This window comes from Podarcis raffonei, chromosome Z (assembly GCF_027172205.1).
Source record: "Podarcis raffonei isolate rPodRaf1 chromosome Z, rPodRaf1.pri, whole genome shotgun sequence".
Lineage (NCBI taxonomy): Eukaryota > Metazoa > Chordata > Lepidosauria > Squamata > Lacertidae > Podarcis > Podarcis raffonei.
The window spans coordinates 31,743,312-31,769,595 of NC_070621.1; positions in this window are offsets into that span (position 1 = coordinate 31,743,312).

Sequence of the window (26,284 nt, forward strand, 5' to 3'; positions counted from 1 at the left end):
GCTGCCCCTGGCCTTCTGGAGCAGCTTTGCACTCTATCAACTAAAGTCAGGAGGCCAATGAATTTCTGTTGCCCTCAGCACCCAATAGCAAGTGTCTCAATGTCACTGAGAGTCCACTGTGTTGGTGTGGTGTGTTGGCATAAGATTGTCCTGGTCACATAGTGGCCCTGGGATTTGGCAAGCACTCAGTGCTGATAGCTGCCCTCACATTTGCTTTCATGGCTGCAAACATAAAGGCTAGGAGCAGCTGGAAGTGAGGAGGGCAATTCGGGCAAGCGGCTGGGGTGGGGTGTGTGTGATAGCATCCTGCTCCTCTGGGAGGGGGATGATGAGCCCCCACCAGCATCTGCCAGCACACTATTTTCACAGCTGACATCCTAGCTGGGGCTAAATATAGTCATTTGGGGCTTCTTGCCTGTTAAACTTTAATAAACCTCTCTACTCTCAATCACATTTCCTTCCCTTCTCTTTCACATTCACTCCTTTTCATTTCTCTTCCTAGTGATTCCCATGGATGCTGCTTTGGGCAGCTGTTGCAGAAAACCCTGGTGTTACAAAAATCCAGAGTGCAACAATAGTGGATAACTTTATTTTATTTTTCTAGATAATTGCAGCCTCTTCACAGACTAAGAAGCCCTCCCTCACAATATCACCAGCATTTTAAAGTCGTCTATTAACAACATATGCAAAAAGTCGAGCCAATCATTTGGTAAAATCAGTTAAAACATTTCGTAAATTAATTAAGTAGAGAATTTCAAACTAGCAAAAAAAGAAAAAAATTAAGTAGGCAAGCCGTAGATTGCTTGTCTACTTATTAAATAAAAGCATCTTGAAATGGAACTAATAGGGCCATCTGAATATCATTGGATGGAAGGAATTCCACAAATGAAGGGTCAACACTGAGAAGGTCCTGCCCCAAAAATCTAACTGAGTGGTGAGGAACCACAGGCCGAGGGGGCCAAATTTTGCGTTCCAGGCCTCTCTATCTAGCCCTTGGGACTCCCCCCCCCCAGTCAAACCCCTCACTGGCTCTGCTTTGCAGCCAAAGTGTTTTTGCCTGGCTGGAATGTGTCCCTGTATTCCAATAATGCCTCTTCATTGCCTGGATGGGGGAAGAGAGGGGTCACCCACCTGTCAAAGTAGTCCATGGGGGCAGGTCATGATCCATCCGAACACAAAGATCCGTTCCCTACACCTGTCATGGATGGAATGGAGGCTTACAGTTGACTTAGAAGAAAGTCCCATTGAGTTCACTGGAGCTTACTCCAAGGCAAGTGAGCATGAGATTGCAGTCTCAGTCAGTGAGAGCATGGAAAGATGTGCACACTGTTTCAGGCAGCTGTTGATGAGTTGAACGATAACAAAGCAGAGAGTGGACATCTAGAGGACTCAGCATTTTCAGCAGTCAATGGCCAAGTAAGCTGTGAAAAGATTTGCCAAACCCACATTGTGCTGAGGAGCTAAGTGTTGCCTGAAAGGGAATTGAGGAAGCTGTGGTGAGGAAAAAGCCAAGAATCCCCCAGTGATGTTGCAGAGTGAGTAAGAAGCAAGCATTTGTCAGCTTATTTTACTCTGGGTGTTAAATGCCCAGAACCAGGGTGCTTGAATTGGTATGGCGGGGGGATGGAGAGTGGAAGCAATTTACTTTGTACCCATCTCTGGAGTTGGACAAAAAGAGGCCAGTTTGTTTTAAATGCTCACTATTCTTCTTTAAAAGAATGAAGGACATTGACGAAGGTGTGAACTGGGAGTTAAGGATTCCCTGATTACAATGATTGCAGTGGGTTCCAGGTGTCTTTGAGGATGGCTTGGAGGCTTCAGCTGATGCAGAATACAGCAACGCAGACATTGCTGACTGGGGATGGAGCAGAAATTCAATTCAGTTTATATTTAAAAGTGAACCTACCTAATTCGCACTTTCTTAACCGGTATGTGAACCAAAACACAACCACCCTTTGAAATTCAATCTTCTGCAAATTTTGCAATGCAGTCCTCCAGCCCAAGTAATGTATACAAAAATGCATATACTTGGGTGAAGTGTGCATCAAAATGCAAATATTAGTAAAATGAGCATTAAGAATGTATTGTATTAAAGGAAATTGCTCTGCAGAAATATGTATCATTAGGCAAAATTGCATATAAAAATGTGTAAAGTAGGAGAAGCACACACTAAAATGGTGGTGAATTTTCACAAGGACTCATTTTTTAAAAAAAATAATTGCAAAGTGATGTGAAAATCTGGAGAACTAAACTTGAGATTGGATAAAGGAGAATTTGAGAGAAACCTACACTGACAGATGTGCAGGTCCCTTGTGTTGGCAAGGGCTAAACACTTTGATCATATTACACAAATGGGTGTGTCACCTGCACTGGCTGCCTGTATGATACCAGGCCTGATCCAAAGTGCTGGTCACAACCTTTAAAGCTCTTAACAGCTTGGGACCAAGTTAGTTGAAGGATCACCTGCACTCATACAAACCTGCTAGACAGTGATGGAGGTCCTACCCTTCTGGTCACCAGGGAGAGAAGGATAGGGCCATTTCTATGGATGTGGAACACTCTTCCCCAAGAGATATGATCAACCTCCTCCTTGTTATCATTTAGATGGGCTCTAAACATGTTTGAATTCATGACTGCTTTTAGGTGGGGAAAGGTAGGGGTACCTATTTTTATTGGGGTAAATTAAGGCAACTCTCACCATCCTGGTACTTTCCTGATATTTGGGGCAACAACCCCCACCAGCCCCGGTGATCCAAAATGTTTTTTTGGGGAACTATATAGGTGAAGACTGTAAGTGGTAGAATTGGGTTTGAAGTGAAATGTTTTGTGGCTCCCGTCATCATCATCATCATCTTATTATTCATCAAGTAGCTTAATGTTTGATTTGGATTTGTTTTTTTCACTTTCAGTGATAAGCTACTGTGGGAAAACAAAATGAGTTGTAGCCAATGCTAGTCCTACACAGAGTAGACCCACTGAAATCATGAACATGGCTCACTTAGGTGGAACAGTCTCCCTCGGGAGGTTTTAGACTCTCCTTCCTTGGAGGTTTTTAAGCAGAGGTTGAATGGCTATCCATCATGGAAGCTTTAGCTGAGATTCCTGCATTTCAAGGGGTTGGACTAGATGACTCTTGGGGTCCCTTCCAACTCTACAGTTCTATGATTCTAGGTTTCTTAATTTTTATGGGTCTAATCTTAGAAAAACTGAATTGAAGACAAGCCTATATTTTGAGCAGCGGTATATACATTAATTAATTTTTTTGAAAATGTCATCATCATCAAAAATATAGAGGACATGCTTCCACTTCTCAACTCTCCCCCCCCTCCAATTTTTTTTTAACATGGGAGTAAACATACTGGAAAAAGCTTAACTGCAAGCATTACTTCATGGCTTGTGAATGTGATGCCTGTAGTTGCCTGTGCAGCTACAGAGAACTTCCATGGTACCCACAGTGTTTTCATTGTTGGAGGAAGCCTTTTATTGCCAACAGAAGGTTTTGCCACCCAAGGACAAAATTTGGGGGCAGAGCGGTAGTCGATGTTAATGTATATGTTTAGATGCAATTTTTAAAATTATTTCTATCGGTCTAAATAGAAGTGCAACACAGGTCACCAAGTGATGAGGTTCAAACTGTTTGATGGGCAACTTCAAAGTCCCCAAATCATTGTGCTGCTCAGTTCTTAAAATATTTGGGTCATAGGCCATGAATCTCTATACAATTTGCAGGTGCAAATTGTGTATATATTTGCAAATGTGTATATATTTGCAGGTGCTAATTTACATGTATAAGTGCCAAGTGTCAGAGGGGAAAGCACTCTGTAAACAAAGAGGGGGGTTTAAAGATTTTAAAGGTGGGGAGGTGCGACTGAATGCAAAAGGTCCAGGGCTTACCTGTGTCTCCACACATCTCCAACAATTGTCCCATCTTATGGTTAAAGGTAAAGGTAAAGGGACCCCTGACAATTAAGTCCAGTGGCGAACAACTCTGGGGTTGTGGCGCTCATCTCGCTTTACAGGCCAAGGGAGCCAGTCCGCTCCTGCAAACAGTTTTTCCAGGTCATGTGGCCAGCGAAACCAGAGCAGTGCATAGAAACACAGAGCAGCGCACAGAAACGCCGTTTGCCTTCCCGCCGGAGCGGTACCTATTTATCTACTTGCACTGCATGCTTTCAAACTGCTGGGTTGGCAGGAGCTGGGACCGAACAACGGGAACTCATCCCGTTGCGGGGATTCAAACCGCCAACCTTTGGCAAGCCCAAGCAGCACAGTGGTTTAACCCACAGCGCCACCTGCTTCCCATATCTTATGGTTAAAGGTAAAGGTAAAGGGACCCCTGACCATTAGGTCTAGTCATGACTGACTCTGGGGTTGCGGCGGTCATCTCGCTTTATTGGCCAAGGGAGCCGGCACACAGCTTCCGGGTCATGTGGCCAGCATGACTAAGCCGCTTCTGGTGAACCAGAGCAGCACACGGAAACGCTGTTTACCTTCCCGTCGGAGCGGTATCTATTTATCTACTTGCACTTTGACGTGCTTTCGAACTGCTAGGTTGGCAGGAGCAGGGACCGAGCAACGGGAGCTCACCCCGTCGCGGGGATTCGAACCACCGACCTTCTGATCGGCAAGTCCTAGGCCCTGTGGTTTAACCCACAGCGCCACCCGCATCCCATCTTATGGTTAGGCATGTATAAAACTGTTAATCTCCCTAGTTGATACCCCTTTTCTACTCCACCTTCCCATTGCTCCTTAGAAACCCATCTGAACAGAAACCCACTGCTTCTAGATTTAGTTTCTTTAAATAAATAAATAAAAATCAAACACTTATTACAGATAAGAAAGCTGCTGGAAGTTATGACTGAAGTTGATATAGGGCATCCCTACTACGGTCACCTCTAAGAGATTAAGTAGGAGGAGGAATTCATCCTAAGAACAAAAAGAAAAAAATGTTTCTTACCTAAATTTCTCCAAGTTGTGGAGGGGGGGTGGCGGCAATTCCCAATCCTCATTAAGAGTTACCTTGAAGGTATTAATAGATCAGCCTCACCTACAGGCTTCCCTGTTCTGTATGAAAAGTTAACTATTTCAGATGTCTTCTTCATAGACTCAGATGGCAGCTTCCCATGTTCATGATTTCTATAGCAAAAAGTGTTTTTTCTCTCAGGCTAGCAAGCTTCCTGGTGGTGGTGTGTTGGGAGTTAGGGTTAGTCTGGAAAGTCCCTGGTAGAGATTTGAGCCAAACCAAAGTCTTCCAGATGCAACAACAACTCACTTTGTTCATTGGGCCATGTGTCGTGCCCCCATGCCAATTTCCCTTCTTACTAATGAGAGCAGCACATCAAACGAGGGCTGGAGATACCTGGATTCTAATCCTGCCTCAGCCATGAACCTCTTTGGACCAGTCACTGTCTCCCTCTCCACCTAAACTACCTCACAGGGTTGCTGTTAAGAGAAAATTAGGGTAGGTGCAGAAAGAACTTGGCATACACTATATGCTGCTATGAAATCAAATATAAAACTCTGATGCGGATAATGGTGCTGATAAAAATGTGCATGGTGAAAGTAGAGTTGCAGCATTTAGAGAGCCAGTAGGATGTAGTTGGACGAAGGCATGAGAGACCAGGGTTGGAATCCCTTCTCTGCCATGAAGCTCACTGGGTGTTCTTGGGCTAACCTACCCCATAGGCTTTGGGGATAAAATAAAGTGGAGAATCATGTATGCCACCTTGGGCTGCAAGAGGCAAAACAGTGGTATAAATGCTGTTATAATCACCATTATAGTTCTTTACTTCTTTTCCCAGCATGGGTCCTGTGTTTTTCACAGCTGTGTGCTGGGCAGAAATTCAGCAGGAGAAGTTTTCCTACCACTTACTCCTCATCCCATTGCCATGCACTGGGAAATGTCCATATCCATGGCATGGCTGATATAGAACCCCTGCCATAAATACAGACAACAACCTTAGATGGACCTGAAGAACTCACCTTTGGCCTCCCTCTTATTCTGCTAACCCATCACACTTGCCACCTTTTCAGTTTTGAAGGCCTGCATAGAGGGGGAGAGGGTCTCTATTTTTTATTCCCCTCTTTTGCACAGAAGGGATGCAGGGGGCAGGGGATGGTCCATTAGGACAAATGGGGCACTGCCCCACCAAACTCAGTCCGCCATTAGGTGGCGCCCACTTTCCTACCCCTTCCAATGAGTCCAGGGGCTGCCAGCTTCTTTCTCCTGAATTTCTCTTGTAGAAGTCAGCAGGGAGGAGGAGGAGCAGGAGGAGGAGGAGGGGAACAAAACTAGGTTTAGTTGGCTCTGGCTCTCATTGGCTCTGGCTCCTCCTTTTGCTTTTATGCCTCCCTGCCTTCAGTCCCAACAGGAACCAGGCACATGCACATACTGAGTCTCTCTTCCTCACTGGTCAGAGGCTGCTGCCTTGCAGGTACCTCAGCAGAGTGCCCATTAGCCAGAAATCTCTCTCTCTCTCTTTCTCTCTCTCTCCACCTCCTGCCTCCTTTCTCCCTCTAAGCCAGAGGCCTGGCTCCTGGCCAGCCAGCCATTTCCTGGTAATCTAATAGCTGCAGATGAACTGAAAATGCATTTCCTGCCACCCCCCTGCATTTCCTGCCACCCTGCTGTAAAAATTTTATTTATGTAACAGGAGAATATGCACTTCTGGTTCTGGCTGCATGGGTGGCTCCTGGTGTTTTTGCTGCTGCTGTTGCGACTGATTGCAGAGCAGAGGAGGGTGCACAGAGTGGTGGGCGGTGAGGCAGTTGAAGAGATTCACTATGCCATGCTGGTTCTAGACAACAGTACTAGGGGGTCCCCGTGTGCAGGATTGCTGCAGAACATAGTGGAGTGCTATCTCTTAACCACACAATTCATTTCTTCTTTTTCACACACACCCCGCACCAAAAAATAAACCCAACCCCATTTTTGCCCATTCGGCTTCTTTACCCATTCATAATTTTTATGAATGGTTTATATTTCAGAAGATCTGTCCATCCTTGTAATGGACAGAGTTTTGTCCTGTTGCTGTTGTCCCCCCCCCCTTCCTTCACTGGGAAAATCCTAAATGGACAGTAGCCCACTTTCACATGAACAGTAAATCTACAGGTGATTGACTAGATTCAAACTAAGGATGCCATCCTATGCAAATTACCTAGGGAGTAAACCCCAATGGCCACAGGCATTGTGGGACTTACTTTTGAGTAAACATAAATAGGTTTGCTCTGTTACAGCACAAGCCCTTTGTCTATTATGTAAATTAAATTGTGTGGGACTTACTTCTGAGTAAGTGGGGTTAGGATTGCAGTATTACTCCCAGGTAAGTATATATGGGATTGCAACCTTAGTTGCACTGAGATCCCATTGACATCAATGGAATAAGTTAGTCATATAGAAAATAATAATAATAATAATAATAATAATAATAATAATAATAATAATAATAATTTATACACCACCCATCTGGCCAGGTTTCCCCAGCCACAACAACAACAACAACAACAACAACAACAACAACAACAACAACAATTTATACCCCACCCATCTGGCCAGGTTTCCCCAGCCACTCTGGGTGGCTCCCAACAGAATTGTAGGGTTGGGAGGGACCCTTAGGGTCATCTAGTCGAACCCCCTGCAATACAGGAATTTCAGCTAAAGCATCAATGACAGAAGACCATTCAACCTCTGCTTAAAACCACCAATGAAGGAGAGTCCACTACCATCAGAGGGAGTCCTTTACAAAGTCATATGTTAGCTTACATATCATTGGGTTTTAGTGGGTATTAAGTGCAGCTATCTTAGGCTGCAATCCTAACCACCACTTAACTGGCAGTAAACCCTATTGAATCCAATAGGATTTATATCTGAGCAGACATGATTAGGCTTGCTCAGTCAGTCTGGATCCAAATCAATACATTTGACAAGTGAATAGATTGATTTTCAGGTTGTACCTACGACCATCCCCAGGACCACTGGGATGAAGAAACATACAATGGTTGGTGCTTCCGCCACCCATTTGTGGAAAACAATAGTCTTAACTATTGCGGGGGGCAGCGGTTCTACTCAATTTTAATCTATATTTCTTAGAGCATCTTTGTGCCCTGTACCAGACTAAAGAAAGAGACAACTAGGTATGGAGATAACAGACAACACATTTAAAAGACATTCCCAAACACCAGAGTTCTCAGGCGCCAATCTTGAGCTTCCCTCCCGCCCCCCTTTACATTTCAGATTTTGGCTAAAGGGGTGTGGCTTGGAGAGTCAACAAGTCACTAGGTTATTTAAGTGCTCAGTTGAGTGCAGGGTGCTAGGAGCGGCTGCCTTAACTAGAGTGCTTTCACTGGGAGCTCTCCTAGGTCCTGAAACCTTAACCTTTCTCTGGCACCTGAGGTTCTTTGCTGCTTGAGGACTGGTGCTGGAAAACGGCTACTCCAGTCAAGGCTTGTTCACCAGAGCAGTCTGGGTAGAACTCAAGGATGTCCAGAAGCTCAGCAGCACGAACAGCAGCGCCTCCCAAAACCACAGTGTCAAATCACCACATTCTGAAGTAAGCAATGCAGAGCTGGATGTACTATTGGTAAATTGACTCAGTAAAAAAAAAAAAAAAGCACTTCTGTGCATTCATAAAATGACAAGTGGAACTTTCAACAAAATGTTGCAGCATGGTGTGTTACTTTTGGGTGTTTCAGGCAGCAATGCATAAGATCATAAGAAGAGGTCTATTGGATCCAACCAAATGCTTATTGAGCTCAGCATCCTGTTTTATATAGTGGCAAACCATATGCTGATGGGACATGAGAGCAATAAGTCTCATTGAACTCAGTAACATGTACTTCTTAGTAGGCACATTTAGGATTGCCTTGACAATTAGAAAGCCATGCCCTCGTTATTCTATTCTGCTCTCATCCAAGTTTAATATTTTTACCCAACAGTCAGCATTCCATGGCTACCTTCTGCAAACCCTGGTGTTCCACTAAACCTGTTAGCACCTCTCCCTTGTGCATGGGGAGTACTGTTTTGGCTGCCTATGCAATGGATATGCACCCTGAACACAGGGAATAGAGACAATGGTGAAAGTAACAAAGAGGGGAATGGCACGATAAACAGGGGTGACTGGTGTTTGCAGTTGGGATGAGTGACATTTAAACAAAGAGCAAAGTAAATTGGGCTGTGCCTTAATTAGAGCCCCGAGTTCTGCTTTGCCTCTTGGGAACTAGAGGAAATTGCTGATGACCTTAATGAGAGAGAGAGAGAGAGAGAGATCAGAAGCAAGTTCTAACTGTATAAGGGGCTTTTCAAATCAGCTTGTGGTAAGAAGAAAGCAGCAATTATGGTGATGGTGGTGATGCTTTAAGAGAAGGGGAAGTTCCATTGCATTTCTCACGGGGTAAGGTAGCTGGTGTAACATGGTGGCTAAGAGTATGAACTGCTAATTAGGGATCTCCTGGTCTGCTTTCACCACTTCTGTGAGCTCAGGTTACTCTCTCCCAGTCTTTGCAACCCTAGTCTGCAATGCAAACATAATCGTATTGACCAGCCTCATGGGGTTGTTGTAGGGATTTCAACAGATTCATTTTTGTGAGGTGCTGTATACTTCCACATGCAATATAAATGTAAAGTAAGCATTCTGTATGAGAATGGGCCTTCTCTGCAGTGGCTCCCCATCTATGGAATGCTCTCCCCAGGGAAGTTCGCCTGGTACCTTCATTATACACCTTTAGGCGCCAGGCAAAAACATTCCTTTTTAACCAGGCCTTTGGTTTATCTTATTGACATCCAACACTCTTTTAGAACGTGGCTTTGGGGGTGTTGGGTTACTGCTTTTGGTTTGATTTTATATGTTGTGGTCTTGTTGTGAATCGCCCTGAGGTCTCCGGGTATAGGGCAGTGTATAAGTTGAATTTATCATCATCATCATCATCACCAATGTAGAATTCTTTTCTGGAAGGAGAGGGTGGTGCCACGATAGCACCCAATGCATGGCACCCAATGCCAGCCTTACCTGACATTTTTGTACCAGAGGCAGCATCAATATGAGACATTATACTAAGACACACCAACAGCCTTGTCTTGTCTACACTGACTGGCAGCAGCTCTTCTGGATTTCAGGCAGGGGTCTTCCCCAGCCCTACCTGGAGGTGTCAGGGATTGAACTGGAGACCTTCTGCGCACAAAGCAGGCGCTCTGGTCCTTCCTCAGACAAATCCAGCCCTCAAATTATGACCTGGGAAAGAACAGAAATGCTCAGCTAGAAACCAATCCAAACCTACACACACACACACACACACACACACACACACCCTCCCATTAGCCTCACTTAATGTCAGTTACTCTGTGTATTAACATGTTTGGGTGGCTATAACCACACTTAGGAGATAGTGGTGAGTTTTTTGAAGCTCCTTAAGCACTCCCTTGAAAAGGAAGGGTAAGAGGGAGGAGCAAACTCTTTCTCTGTTTAAATGCTCCATGTCAAGCCATTCAACTCATTATGGCTGCTTCTGCAGATTGAAGACAGAGGCAACCGGAACACCGTACCATCAGCCCATGAATTATTTAGTGCCAGCTGCAAGCCGTTGCATTTGCTTTGCATTTCCATCCGCTGCTGTCTGGGATGGCAGCATCATATCCAGGAGCTCCTGACTCCAGATTCCTGAACTGGGAGGTGTGTGGACTGAGATGAAACTGGGAGCACAAGAGGATCTAACAAGAGGGTCTCCTTCAGTACATGGGGCCCTGCCTTATATGTACTAGAACAGCTACCCTTTTGATGGCTCCATTGTTCGAGGGTGGCAAACAGAGAAGATCTGCTTAGTATTGGGCCCAGATTTTAGATGAAGCAGTCTGTTGTCGTTTGCTGCATTTGAGGTCTTGGTCACTTTAAACAGGCTCCAAAGGCTTGCTTATTTAGACAAGCCTTTTGCCATTGGCATGCATTGGTATTACTGGTGTGTGTGTGTGTGTGTGTGTGTGTGTGTGCGCGTGTATGCATGCATGCATGCGCAATATGATGGCTGGTGACCATTGGGACTGGTGGGGTCAAAAACAGTGAGGCCAATGGTAGGTGGAGCCAGAAACAATGACAGGCAGAGTCAAATAATTTTACATCTGTCCCTAACCTCCTCCTTGAAAATTATTCAAAGAGAAACTCTAAGGCAAAGGAGGATGAAGCAGGGCCACCCCCTAGACTGTTTGTAGGGGAAAAGGTGGGGAGGTGGGGGCTGTCTGAGGTTGGCTGTGTGGTGGTGTTGGGGTGTTTGATTCAATAATAAATGTACTGTGTTGTCGTTTCATATATACTGAAACAATCCAAGGATCACTTCAGCCAGCTCTTCATTGCTGAAATAAAAACTCTGCGTGTCTCTAAAATCACAGTCTCTTACTTGCTTTGCCTCTTAGTCCCACTTGGGAAGCAGTTGGCTATGAAAAGTACTCTGCACATGCTCACAGGATCTTTGTTATTATTGAAGTGCCAAGTGATGGTGTGTGCAGTTCTGCACACAGAGACACAACAACATATAAATGGGGTTCTTGGCAGCAAAAGCCAAATTACTCAGCAACAGGAGCAGGGTTGATTTTTCACTCTAGTCTTCCTTGAAGCAGCTCAGGGCAACATACATGATCTCTCTCCACACACACCTGGCATGAAGTTTGACCCTCACGATAACTCTGTGCAGTAGACTAGGCTGAATATGATGACTGGCCATCAGGCAGAGCCGAGTATTTTTTCCATCCTAGCCAAGAGCTGCATTCCCTTCTGAGCAACTTCTTGGGGGCCGCATGGTGGGCAGGGCCAAGTGCAAATGTGGATGCAGCCATACACACAAACATTGGTCTTGCTACCCAAACACAACACATCCTCAGGAAGTCATTTGTTAGGTGAGCTTTCGCATAATGACTCAACAAGTTCCATCGACTCCTGTGGGAAAATTTCTAATGTGTTCCTGGCCACAGAATCTTGACTCCAAAGCGATGAGAAAATCCAGGAAAGCCCCCTGAAACCTTGCAAAAGGCAAACAAGAGAGGGGGAAATCCTTTCTTATTTGTCCGATCTCTCTCTCCCCCCCCCCCCCCCAGGTTTCTGGTGAAACAGCTGTCACAGACTAACAAAACACAAAAAGAAAGGCTTATTACTATAGTTTATTTGATTGGAGTAGCACATGCAGGTCCGGCTGTTTGGATATCTGAAACTGCAGTGTATATAGTGAGGTTTTAGGTACTAATTCCTTGGGTTTGGATAAATGAATGTACATATAATGAACGTTTGGACAGCAGGACCTGTGTCTGCATTTCTGCACATGTTCACACCTCCCTATCTATCCTCCATCCAGGCAATCAAGCAGCACTAATAGAGTTCAAGGATTCATTCCAGTCAGCCAAAACGTTTGAGGAGAGTATGACTGAAGCAGGGTGATGGGGATAGAGAGGTTGGATCAGTAAGCGGTGTGACCTGGGAGCTGTCTTGAGGGTCAGCTAGAGAGGTCTGGGGGAGGCACATTCAGCCCCTGAACCCGAGCTTCCACCTGCCCTAGGACATCCAGTGAGCTTTATGACTCAGCGAGGAATCGAAACTGGGCCTGTCCAGTCCAAGCCCAGCAGGCTAACTACACCATCATGCCAGCTCTTTTTGCCAATTTGCTGCCGCCGCCACCACCAAGGGAAGAGCCATGACTCAGTGGTAGGGCATGTGGTTTGCATGCAAATGGTGATAGGTTCACCTCCCAGTATTTTTAGCTGGGCCTGGGATATTCCCCTGCCTGAAATCCTGGAGAGCTGCTTGCAGCCCATGTAAAACAGCTTCCTCTGTCCCTGCCAATCAGCAGAAGGAACCTGAAAATATTATGGGCTTAATGGAGGGGTGTTCACATCCCTCATTAAAGAAGTGCACAGCCTAAGTAACTATATGCACACAAACAACTGACCTGTACACTTGTACAGTCAGAGGCACCAACTCCAGGAGCTCTTGGGAGCCCGGACATCCACAGACATTTTGCTGTGGGTGCCCAGCCTCCACCCTCCACTGCTGCCACCGTCTGCTCCCTTACATCTGGTGCTCTGGCGCCATAGCGGCAACTGGGCCTGTGCCCCTGCCTCAGCTCCTCTATTGGGCCCCACTGCAGCCATGGTCACATCTTTAGCCACAGTGGGCCCCAACAGAGGCCCTGCAGCAGAGGTGCAGGCCCCAGCCCAGTCACCACCATAGTGCTAGAGCACGCACTCACCCGCCTGCCATGCTGCTGTGACGTCACACCATGATGTCATGTCGCGCTGCACCATCATAACATTGTGTCACGTCACGTGTGCCATGGGCACCCAATTTGGCGCCGCTATGTACAGTTGTTCACGTGCGACCTTCAATGAGTGCATACTCTCTGTAAGCACAGGGGCTGAAGTTGTAGTAATCAACAAGTGTGTGCTTTTCCACCCAAACACTTGCGCATGTGCAGATACAGTTTGTACCTGTGCTCAGAGTGACGTGCGAACAAGCCTGTAGGGATGTGAGTTGGACAATGGGCTCCCCCCCACCTAAGCTATCTGAATCAGGAAAGCCAAAGAGAAGAGCAGCAAAGCCCTCCCCGCCACACCCCCCAAACTGCTTAGCCTGAGTGTCCGAGACGACAGATAACCAATGTTATTTAATTTATTTTTTCAAAAGGAAAAAAAAAAGGTGGGGGAGGAAGTTGATAAATAATGTAAACTGGAGAATGCATTAATGAAAGGCAGAACAAAAGGGAGGAGAGGAAAGGAAGGATGAGGCAGAGCAGGAGAGAGAAGGCCAGAGAAGGCGGGGGTGAGTAGGAGGGAGACTGGGGGGGGGGGATATATTCCTGCCCTTATTGATTGTATATGATTACATTAGGCCTATCAAATATTTATAATACATCCCACAAGAGGTCATTGTATGTGTTCCCCCCCATACAGCTGTGCTGTGGTGATGGAAGCAGACTCTAGGACAGTGCAAACCTAGGCTGGTCAGCTGCTCCTCCTCCCACCTCTTCTCACTTTCCTCTCATCTCGTCAGCACTTGATTTGTATCCAGGCTCAGTCACTTCAGGGCAAAAAGGGCCATATCTCAGTGGAACAGCACCCACTTTGCATACGGAACATCCCAGGACTAAACCCCGGAATTTCTGGTAAAAACTCCTTCCGGCCTGAGCCCCCAGAAAGCTGTTGTCAGACTGTGTTGAGAGTAAAGAACAAGCTAGAACAGTCAGACCATTGGCCTATCTATTTAGGGTAAAGCTCTGTACCTGCTTTTGCCTGCAGAAGGTCCCAGGTTCACTCTCTGATGGCAGATAGGGCTGGTCGAGATCCCCTGCCTGAAACCTTGGAGAGCTGCTGCCAACCAGTGTGGACAATGATGGACCAATGGTTTGGCCCAGGATAAAGCAGCTTCCAATGTTCCTATGACAGTCATACTTACTGAGGCTTATGTTGCTGTCTCCTGCTACAGAAGTTATTGAGTTAGAATGGACCACAAGGGTCATCTATCGTTCTGCAAATTTGGGGAACCCATCCCTGATATGTGACTATTCAACCTCTGCTTCAAAACTTCTAGTGAAGGAGAGACCAGCAACGTCTGAGACCATCTGTTCCATTGCCAGTAGTGGGTGGGACCTGAGGCAGAAATAGGCAGAGCAACAAATGCAACTTGTATCCTTGTACAGCAGGCTAGTTTCTACACACACACACACACACACACACACACACACCTCCATCCTGCCAAGCATGAGGCATTATCACAGTTCAATGACACATCTCAGCTGGGCAAAAACTCTCAAGGTGTAAAGCAGGCCCAGTGAGCATCATGGTCTTGGCAAAGGGGGTGTTGCATGGGAAGAGTTCTGAGGGGCAGAAATAGAGGCCTCAAGGTCCACATTTGGGGCTTGGGGCTAAAGTTCCCCACCCCTACCCTAGGCCCAAGATTCAAAGGTAATAGCCTTAGACTGGCTGATGTTTCTGAGATTAAAACTTGCTGCTCTTAAAAATGGATGCCTCGAACCTGAGTCTCAGGTCCAAAGCATATAGAGCAATTGTGTAACAATTTTAAGAGTTTCCTCTATTTGTGAAATTCAGGGCTGAGTGCCAGTACATTTGCAGACAAAATGGCACCATCTCTGCACTCAGGGGAGGCTTTAGCTGACTTGGGGACACCCCAACATTTGCAGTAGTGCAAAGGGGGGGCAATCATTTAAACCATTCCCTCTGTTCCCTGAGTCATGTCAAGAGAATGCTTGAAGGACGCATATAATTTATTTGTGCACTGCAGGAAATCCTTGTGTGGCCAACGCAAACGCAACTGCTGCACAGAGTGTCTAGCATCCCTGAGTCACCACCATTGTAAATCCGGCATCTTCTAAGCGGGGGCAGCAGCAGTCGGCAGTGCAGCCTCAATAGGGGCCCTTTAGAAGAAGAAAAAAAGCTGAGTGCTCCAAGCATTAAGAGGCACATGGACCCAAGTCGAGAGAAAGAGAGCTAGACAGAGGAAATGTCTTAATTTAATTGGGTTTTAACAGCACATTTAGTTCCCATCAGACCAGTTTCCGTTGGCCTGCCAATCTCTCTGCTCTACCATTTCAATTAGCAGCACCTGAGTCAGCAAGCTCGAGGGGTTGGGAAGCAGAAGGAGACTTGAGGCTAGAGTTACAGCAGGCAAACAGATGGTTGCAAGGCGGAGCCCACAGGAATTAAAGGCTGAGGCTTGTTATCTGAAGCCAGCATCTTCCCAGCTGCATGTTCTCTGTGATCTCCCTCATTGTGAGGCCCTCCAATGTTTCCTGCTGTTATATGTTCTGTGTAAATCCAGGTGTGTTTGTGTGTGCATGCAGGAAAGGGCCTAAAATCATCTGCAGAGTGCACGATGGCTCAGCCTTCACTGTTAAAGGATACTATCAAGAGTTGGCAAGGCCCTCGGGAAAGGGCTGTGGCTCGGTTGTTAGCGCATCTGTTTTGCATGCTGATGGTCCTAGGTTCAACCCCTGGCAACTCCAGGAGAATTGCTAGACAATATTGAGCCAAAGAGATACTTAGTATAAGGCTGTTTCCTATGCTTTCAAAACCAATTAAGTGTTTGTTCTTTTGTGTAAGGATGCACTAGGACAGTCTTTACCAACCTTGTGCACTAGGAGGGGGCAACTGTACAGCTCCAGCCCTCTTCCTGTTGGGCTTTTTTCCATGCATTCACTGTGGGGTGAACTCTCCCCAGGCCACACCCCTCACCAGCCTTTCTTCATACCCTCCTTGAGTGCTTTTGCTTGGAGGAATGTGTCCTTGAACTTCAGTAAACCCACTTGCTTGCCTTGATGGAGAACAGAGAGTGGTGTGTAAATGTGTGCAGAAACTAATCTACTGTAGGAGGATGCAGCCCTTAGTTTGTAAAAAGTTCCCAGCCTAATGCAGACTGTATATTGAAAAGGACATCTGTACATCTCAGCATCTATGCATAAGAAGGGGTCCAATTGCAAGGTGCTCTGCCACCTTGCATACACTTATATGTGCACAGGCGGATCGCAGATATCTTTTTCTGTGCCTGCATCCAGTTTTGTTGAGGGTTGGGGCCTGCTAGGGAAGAAGCAAGCTGAGTTGTGCAGATTAAGGTGGAAGTAAGTCAGGTGCACTCAAGTAGAGCTGCTATTAGGGTATGGCAAGGCTGAGTCAGGTGGCGGTAAATCAGGTCAAAGTCATTCTGTTTGGGGTGAATTTAGGCACGAGTCAGGTCAAGGCATGTCAGTTCATTGCTGGGTTTGCACAGCAGGTTCGGGTGAGCAGGAATGAGAACCATGGATAGAACTAAGTCTGCTCTGTTAGCTGAGTAGTAGAATAATGTTGTCTCAGCAAAGAACCAGATTCATCTGAAATCTTTGCCCATGCCCAGGATGGCTGTGAGGACCTGCCATTGATTCTGCAGTTGCATGCTCCTTCATGGCTGTGTAATAGAGAAAAGGACAGTGGGGTTGTTCCCAGAGTATGAGGATGGTGAAAGAGTTGTTTCCTCAGGCTGGGAGGGTGTTGACAGAGTGCTGAGGGTTCACCCCAAGTGAGGTTATCTGTGATTCATCGGAGTCCTTCTCGGGGTGGCATTGGGACATATATACAGGACACATGGCAGCATGAACAGCTGGCACTGAAAGCTATCACTGCCTACTATCCACATGCGCAAGGAACTTAACAGAAAGAGCCCTTCTGTTTTCAACAGTTCAAAATCAGCTCCATCAGCATGCAAACTGAATGTCATGGAACCTTAATGCTCATGTGCATACATTTACCAGCTTGGGCACTAGGCACAAGACTTAGTGGCTAGAAAGGGAGCTGGATCCTGAAGCGTGGCAAATCTAGTAACTCACACTAATAACATTGTAACAAGTCATCCCCAATAAAGGTAAAACTAGGGACAAAATAGAGAAAGAAGTTGACAAGGATGAGGAAATTAGGCCTGCAAATAAGATCTAAGGATAGGTACTGAGAGAACATTTCAGAGGCAGGTGGTACCTTCTCATTGAAGTACCTTCTGGCCTTGGACTGAGCCTATCTGCTCAGGTTGGCCACTAGGTGCTACAGGACTGCACAGAATGGAAGAAGGTCTCCTGTTCCGCTTGAGCGTTGCTTAAGCAAGAAAGTTTTCCTGGACTGTGGTGTATTCCTGAATCATTGGTGGTTCTTCAGTCCTGATTTCTGACAAGTCCCTCAACTCCACCACCTAACTCCTCTGTGCTCAGTTCCAAACTACTATCTTCTTGTTTCTGGCTCACCTCAGTCTGCTGACCACAAACCTGCCCTAAGAGCAGAATGCTTTAGATGAGAAAGCCTTATCCCCAGTTTGAATTGAGAACGAATCTAGAGGCAGGCTCTTGTGGATTTATATTTGTGCATAAGCAGGTAGATATAAGATTAGGCTTTTTTTTTTTTCAGGCACGCAGTTGCCAAGCCACCTGAGGTTTTAAAGCACATAAATTGTGCTCAGAAAATTGCCCAGGAACCTGTTGCTTAGGCATTGTTGAGATGTGTTCTTATCAACTAGTCCCAATTAGCCGCATAACAACTAGATTTTGAACTAAGTGTACCTTCCAAACAGTCTTCAAAGACAGCCCCATGTAGAGCATATTGCAGTACTCAAATCTGGGAGTTGCCGAGTCGTGCATAACTGTGGTCTAGAACAGAAAGCCAAAGAAAAATTGTGCGTATGTTTCCTAACCATATTTCCAGTTCTGATGGGGGAAATGGCAAGTTGATGATAGTAATAATAGTAATAATGAATAATGAATAGTCACTTGTGGGGGAAAAATGGCTTCAGGCTGGAAGCATTTCTTGAGGATTTGTATTTCACTGCACATCTGCCCCCTTGTGGCCATATTTATCCTCAGCAATTTGACTTCAGGACGAACATATCTTTTCCATCCGAAGGACTTGGTAGGAAGAGGGCAGTGTTGGAAAAGGTGTGGGCAAGAAAGACCCAATGTGGGACAAACGGCTTTAGCAGTGCTGCTGCAAGATTTCCAAAGAGCTGTTGTTGCTGCAAACCAGGCACAGCTGGGTCAGGGAAGAAACAACACACAGTGGTTTTCTAAGCCCTAGCTGACAAAAAATATTTGAGGGGGCCAGAGCTCAGAGACAACTTTACTTTGCAGAGCTGGCAATGCTGTGACATCACCAAGCCACATTCCATGACGCCAGCAACCATCCCCTTTTGCGTCTCAGGCTTGAAGGTGCTGAAGGCCTGTAAACTTGACCAACAGAGCCAGTTAATGCACTCAGCAACCAGTCATCACGTGCAGAGGAGCCAAGTGATTCATGTGCACATGTAATGAGCTTTTGCTGAATTTGTCATCTTATCCCATTGAAAAACGTGCTTGAATGAGAGAAATTAGTTTCACTCTGCATTTCTCGTTCTACCTAATATGCACTGTCTGAAGCAATGCTTATACAGTGGTACCTCGCAAGACGAAATTAATTCGTTCTGCGAGTTTTTTCGTCTTGCGAATTTTTCGTCTTGCAAAGCACAGATTCCCTGGGTATTAACGGTTTTAAGAAAAAGGAAACAAACTCGCAAGACGTTTTCATCTTGCGAAGCAAGCCCATAGGGAAATTCGTCTTGCGAAGCAACTCAAAAAACGAAAAACTCTTTTGTCTTGCGAGTTTTTCGTCTTACGAGGCATTCGTCTTGCGAGGTACCACTGTATTTGGAGAAATCCACACTAAAATGTTGAAGTGTCAGGTGGGGTTTTTGGTTTTTTTAAAAGTGTGAACTAGTGTAGAAACGTGGAGAACTGAATTTAAGATTGGGAAAATGAGCTGCTGGGGAATGAACCTGGGGCCTTTTGCATGCAAAAAAGATGCTTCACCTCTAAGCTGCAGTCCTTTCCCAATTTTGTTTTGTCATGCCATTGGTTTTCATTATTAATTAACACTTTCATTTCATTATTTGTTCACACAACCCATGTTTGTTGTTTATTTTATTTTATTTTATTGAATTTATATACCACCCTATACCTGGAGGTCTCAGGGCGGCTCACAGAACAAAACTAGAACACAAAACCACAAAATATATAATCAAAATAAAAACAACAACCCAATATCCACCCCAAAACTATTTTTTAAAAGGACATAGGATTGTTATTTATTCAGGGCTATCTACTCCTGTTATTAATTACTTAGTACCCTGGCAAAGCTGATGCCCAGTGCTTGGAAACTTCATTTTTAAAAGGAACTATTTCTTGTTCTAGTTCATTCTGTGCAAACAAACACACAAACAAAGCCTAGGTCCAATTCAACTATTTCAGATCAAGTTCATTCAAATGAACTTTTTGGTTCATCATTTTAGTTCAATGTCCTCTGCCATTTTTCCCAACATTCAGATTGTTCCAAACTGGTGTGCTGAAGTATAAGGTCCAACGCGGGGACCCTCAGAAATCACAGGCGCTGAAGCCTGTGAACCTGGCGACTCGGCGGGCACCATTTGCGCCCCCCCGACCCGTGAAGGAGCCTTTTTAAAGACTTCGGAACGGGGGACGGGGTGAGCAGCGCGGTGCTGAGAGTCGACTGCTTCTCCTGCGGAGTGAAGCCGCATGCCATGGTCGGAGAGCGCTGACTTCTTCTTGTGAACAATTGGACTTTAAAAGCAACAACCCGTGAGTAGTACGGAAATTGGATTTGCAAAGAAAAAATTTTTTTGAATTAGGCACGATCGGGGAAGGCGCAAACAGGAAGTCCGTCTCCCCGTCTTGTAAATAATTTAAAGCAAGGACTAGTTAACTAAGGTCGAGAGAACTTCTTCTTCTTTATTGGGTAAAAGACATTAATTTCACGATTTGGCAGTATAAGTAATTTTACTGGAGGATAAGAGCTAATTTTGAGAGCTGAAGTGCCACCCCCACGGACCCGGGAGTGATCCGCGAGAGAGCCTGTTGAGGAGATATAGAAGGGTTTGACAGCTGTCAAATTAGCTGTCAAGAAGGAAAAAGAGAACTTTGTTTCTGCTGTCTCTGCTGGATATATTTGTTACAATTTGGTTATATTTTGTTGAAAACAAGGAAGAACTGATACAAACTAACTTGATTTTTGGATTTGAACTGGAAGGAAGATTAAGTAACCAAAATCCCTCTAGAGGGGGTTTTGGGACATTACAAGAATGGCTGAAGGAGGAAAAATTCAAGCTAAATTGGACAGAGTTTTTCTTCTCTTGGGAAAGTTACAAGGCCAAATTGATGTTTTGGCCACCAATGTTGCAACTCTGGACTTAACAGTAAACAAATTCATTGAATTTGATAAGGATTTGACTCAGGAAGTTCATGCAGCTGGACAAGAAGAGAAACTTGAGAGATTTGAGAGTGTGGAGAAAGAGATATATGTTGTTTCTGAGGAAAAGGAAGGAGGAGATGTAATGTTGCAGATGACAAAGGAGAGCCAGAGGCCTGACATGATGGTTACAAAGGAAAATAAGTACTGGATGATGAAAATCTGGTCTGAATTGGAGATTGAAGAATGGAGAGATCTCCTTATGTGGAGATCTGAAGACCTATGGATTACAAATTTGATTAAGGTGGAAGTTGGAGCTTTCGGGACATTTGGACTTAAAAGGAGTAAGAAACAAGATTCGGGCTTCACTTTTAAGTATGGAGGTCTGGCTGGAAGAAACATGGACCCTACTGGGACAGAGCTTCTCCGAGATCTGGTGTTTAATACTAAGGACTACCAAAAAAACCGGCAGAGAGGAATTGAGAGAGAATTAAGAGCCTCGGACGTGAGGTCTCCAGGCTGATAGTAGACTAAGACTGATGGACATTTGTTGGGGATCGAAACCGGGAAAGGGGTGGGGTGGGGTTTGGGAATCCAAAGGGTGTACAATTATAATCTGTTTTTTAATTTTGTTTTGTTATTAGTATGAAAATTGGGGAATTCGTGGAAGGGAATTTGGGTCAACTTTAGAAAAAGGTTTTAAGAATGAGCACTGATGTATAAATATTGATGTTTATAAGTTAAAATTGGTTTTTCTAAAATGAATTAAATATAAAAAGGTCAAAAATTGGGGATAAGAACTTGTTGAACTAACAATTTGAATTGGAATATAAGAAGGGGAGGTGTGGGGAAGTCAGGGAAATATGTTATTGAAAATACGGATTGTAAAATTTATGTGTTTTTAACTTTTTTGTTTTTTCTTTTTTGATTTTTTAATGTATTAAGGTGGAAAATCTCAATAAATATCTTTTTTTAAAAAAATGAAGTATAAGGTCCAAAAGTAAATCAGGGGTCAGGATGAAGCTTTCTCCATAATTGTGTTTCCATACTAGAAGATACTTACCCTGTTTAATTTATTCAAGCCACACAGGTTTTTCCCCAAGCACTGCTTATGATGCCCCATGGCTTCCCTTAGCACTAGGCACTTGGATCTAGGCAGTGACTATTTAAATTTCACTCAGTGCCCCACAGTGATGCTATGTTGAGAGCATTGTGAGAAATTTAGGTGGCATCCACCTACTGACACCACTGCCAGTTAAACCCTAGGTCCTGCCAACACAGGAAGAAGTCTAGCAGAGGATACTCTGTGGGGAAAGGGAAACCTCAAACCTACAGCTAGTCTTGCCATTCTTGAAACTCTGTGCCTCCTCCTTCATGTGTCCTGTCCCTTCTCTCAAGAAGAGCCCACACACAATCAGCACCACTGAACTAAGAATATAATCTAGATTCCGAACCCACCCGATCTCTCAATCTGAGGTATGAAGGATAATAACAAAACCTTTCCACACTGAATACCCTTCCGCTCCAGCTAATGGGATTATGATATGATAAGATTCTTATGTTACGAAAATGACTCAGAAATACTTTTAAAGGGGTCCAACTCCAGATGTCCTGTTTATTGAGCAGTCGTCATGATTGTTTGTCAATGGTGAGAATTCATCCTGATTTGCTTTCAGAGTGTTTAAAAATCATTCACTCATTCCACACAATTTCAGTGCATTTCTTTGCAAATTTCCAAACCACATACTTCCCACCAAATGCTGACAGCCTGGAGGCATCCTTACGTTTGTGTGTTTGGTGTGCACAAAATGGTTCTGTGCAAATTAAGAGCTTGTCACCCTACCCACCCTTTCCCCTCTGAACCCAGTGGGATCCTATTAGGCCTTAGTCAAGACATCAAAGGCACTGAGAAGCCCATCCCAAACTGGTCCGAATTCCACGAGCAAATGATGTTCCTCCTTTATCCATTCCTGCATGGCATATATTCAATACTCCATAAATATCTGCCCATTATGGGCCATGTCGGACATATATTATACCATGTAGGAAGCACAGAGTTTACAACCTAATTGCTTGAGTTGAGAGCTGCAGAAGGACTCCCACCCCCCTCCACACACACAATGGATTTTCTTCTCCTGGAGCTACTAATAGCCAGTGCCTCTTTGATGTTGCCGTTGATGGCACAAACTATCAGCCACATATTCATTCGGCCAAATGCACATTTCTAGATTCTCCCAAGAGGCAGGAATTTCGAATCAGCTTTACTGTCCTTTGAGCAAGAGAGAACTGATGCTGTATTCTGAATGCTCTTCTTATTTACAAATGTACAGTGGACACTTGGGTTGCGAACGTGATCCGTGCAGGAGGCACATTCACAACCCACAGCGTTTGCAACCTGCAGCGCCGTGTCTGCGCACGCGGGTTGTGATTCAGTGTTTCTGAGCATGCGCAACTGCTGAAACCTGGAAGTAACCGCGTCCGTAACCTGAAAAAACGCAACCTGAAGTGTCTGCAACCCGAGGTATGACTGTACAGGTATTGTGTGTCAGGGAACAGTTCTCTGGTTTGAGGGCTGACACAGCCATCGTATGCTGAGGCTGTGCCTCCAAGCAGAAAAAGCACACTACTGCCCTTGGACAGAGGAGAGGGCCAAGCAGGGGACATTTAACCCAGCACCCACTCAAAAGCACCATTTCCAGATCCTGCACAGCTGTTTGTCCCTCTAAACCCACTTCTGAATGCTAGACCACTAACAGATTAGTCTGCCCAGCCTTTGGTTCAATGTTATTTTTTTCCTCTGGGAATTTCCACATAGCAAGAAGGACAGCCTTTGCTGAAAGCTGTTTCCACCCACTCCCTAACTCAGGAGGGCCTGTTGATCCCCCCACACCCGGAAAAAAGAAAAGAAAAGAAAGTCCCTCTGCAACAGAGAAGGGAAATAACATCCCAGGACTAAAATGGACCAGAGAATGGCTATGACATGAAGTGCTAGGGGGAGGGATGGAAGTCTGACCTCTCCCAGGCTCTGCTGTTCTCATCATACCCATTCCTGGCTAGTTTATCGGTCATTGGAGTGAGACCAAGAGAATATCAGCAAGGACAGAATGAATATAAACATCTGAGCCAAGGCTTCCTTCTTGCCATGAATAAAGGGGAGGGGGCAAGTTTAAGGGGAACCTTAATTACACGCCAAAAAAATCAACACAAATAAATAAGTGATTATGTCTCCATGGTAATCAAGTTGAAAATCTGTGGGCTTTGGGAGGAAGATGTGAGTCCTGTTGTCATGAGGAAACTGACAAGGTGATGACCGTGTTGGTTGGGTCAACTTTGGTTGGGGGAAGAATAAGCAGACTTTTGAATCACACAGGGACTACACAAGCTGAGGCCAGAGTAGGAATGGGATGGCATAGCGGCAAGGCAGTGATTGGGAAATTTTCCAGGCTGAGGACCATGTGCAAAACCTTTCAAGGGCTGCATGACAGTGGCGGGTGGGGTCAGGGCCAATAGTAGTTGGAGCAGCAGAGGTGGCTCTCTTTGTACAGTAGGTTACATTCCACCCGTTCAAATGTTGAGAGATTCTACCCACACATTTCTCCATCCAGGCAAGTGAGGGGAATTATCACAGTAAGGGGGCACATTCAAGCCAGGTAAAAGCACTCAAAGTTAGCACAGAGCAAGACCTTGGAGGGAGTGGCTGTGGCCTGAGAGTAGGTGTTGCCCTGGGAGAGTATTGAGGGCATAAAAGATCCCTATAAAAAGAATATCAGAACAGGGATTTCCCACCCACTCCCCATCAGGAACTAGTTTTTGGCTTGCAAATACTTTTTTGTTCTTAAAATGTGGGGGAGTATTCAAAATGGCATCCCAAACGTGAAGTCTGAAGTGGCACAGTCCACTACCCCACATCAAGGCTCTACCCCTGCATTCTGCTGCTTGGAGGTAGAACTGGACCTAATTCTCTGCTCAATATAATAAATTGGAGCTACTTACTTCAACAGGTACACCACCAGTTTACTAATGAGTCCTAGGTAGAATCTACACACATATAAAAATAGCCCTGGAAATGTTTTTTTTAAAGCGTTTTTTAAAAATACATTGAATTTTCCAAAAGGCTCACCATCACCATCTAGTGTCACATTGTATATTGCATTTAAAACATTTTATTTGCAACTGTATAACTGAGTCCTCAGTTGCAACACTTTTTTCATTTAAAAAACCCACTGCAATATGTATAAGATAGCTTTCTATGATACTATGGGTGCATCTAAACACAGGGGGGGGGGGAAATGCTATAAAGAAGTCAGAAATTATATTGCTTTAACAAAAGAAAGAAATCTCTGTGGAAAATCACGCTTTAAAATTTCCTGCTCTTTGGCACCATCTGGTGTTGCATATTTTAGTGCATTCAAATTGCTGTTTCTTTACTAACGTAGCTGAGTCCTGTGTAAGTGTTTGCCCCTTCTCCCCTCCCCCTCCCCTTGCCCCTTTTATGGATTGTCCACAATATAGGTAAAGGTAAAGGTACCCCCTGCCCGTACGGTCCAGTCTTGACAGACTCTAGGGTTGTGCGCTCATCTCACTCTAGAGGCCGGGAGCCAGCGGTGTCCGCAGACACTGGGCCACGTGGCCAGCGTGACAAGCTGCATTTGGCGAGCCAGCGCAGCACACGGAACGCCGTTTACCTTCCCGCTAGTAAGCGGTCCCTATTTATCTACTTGCACCCGAGGGTGCTTTCAAACTGCTAGGTTGGCAGGCGCTGGGACCGAGCGACGGGAGCGCACCCCGCCACGGGGATTCGAACCGCCGACCTTTCGATCGGCAAGTCCTAGGCGCTGAGGCTTTAACCCACAGCGCCACCCGCGTCCCATTGTCCACAATATAGTTTCAGGCAAATAGTTGCTTATTTAATTTAGTCTGACTTTGTTTTTACTCTCAAGGAGAGGAGCTTGTGAGATTTCCTGCCTCAGGCCACCTAAACAACCTGACTTATTTTTAAATTGTACATTGACTTAAATGCAATAGCAGAAATTGCAATGGTAGTGGGTGAATCCAAGGCCGCAGCTATGGAAGAAGCAAGTCCTTCTTGGGGTGCTAATTCTGCGAACCCCTCCACCGTTGACTCAGGTTGCATATATTTGTAAATAATGCTATATGCTAAAGACACCACAGTCTCTGTTGTGCCTCATTCCAGAGGAAACACGAACCCTGGGTAAGCGCCTGGAACCCCTGGAATCTCAGTCGGTGATTGGGGTGGCATGCAACAATATTCTAGGACTGTGATGCCTCTGGTTTGCCTGGATGGAAGATGAAGAGCAGTGTGTGTCTGGCCGCACCCAATTTTGCCATGCCCACCATTGGTATGCAATTCCTGTCCAGGAAGGTGGTCACAAGATAATGTGGCCCTCTGAATGAAAAAGGTTCCTTGCTCCTACCTTAGCAGACAGAGGGCTTTTTTATACAGTGGTACCTCGGGTTAATTACTTTATTCGTTCTGGAAGTCCGTTCTTAACCTGAAACTGTTCTTAACCTGAAGCACCACATTAGCTAATG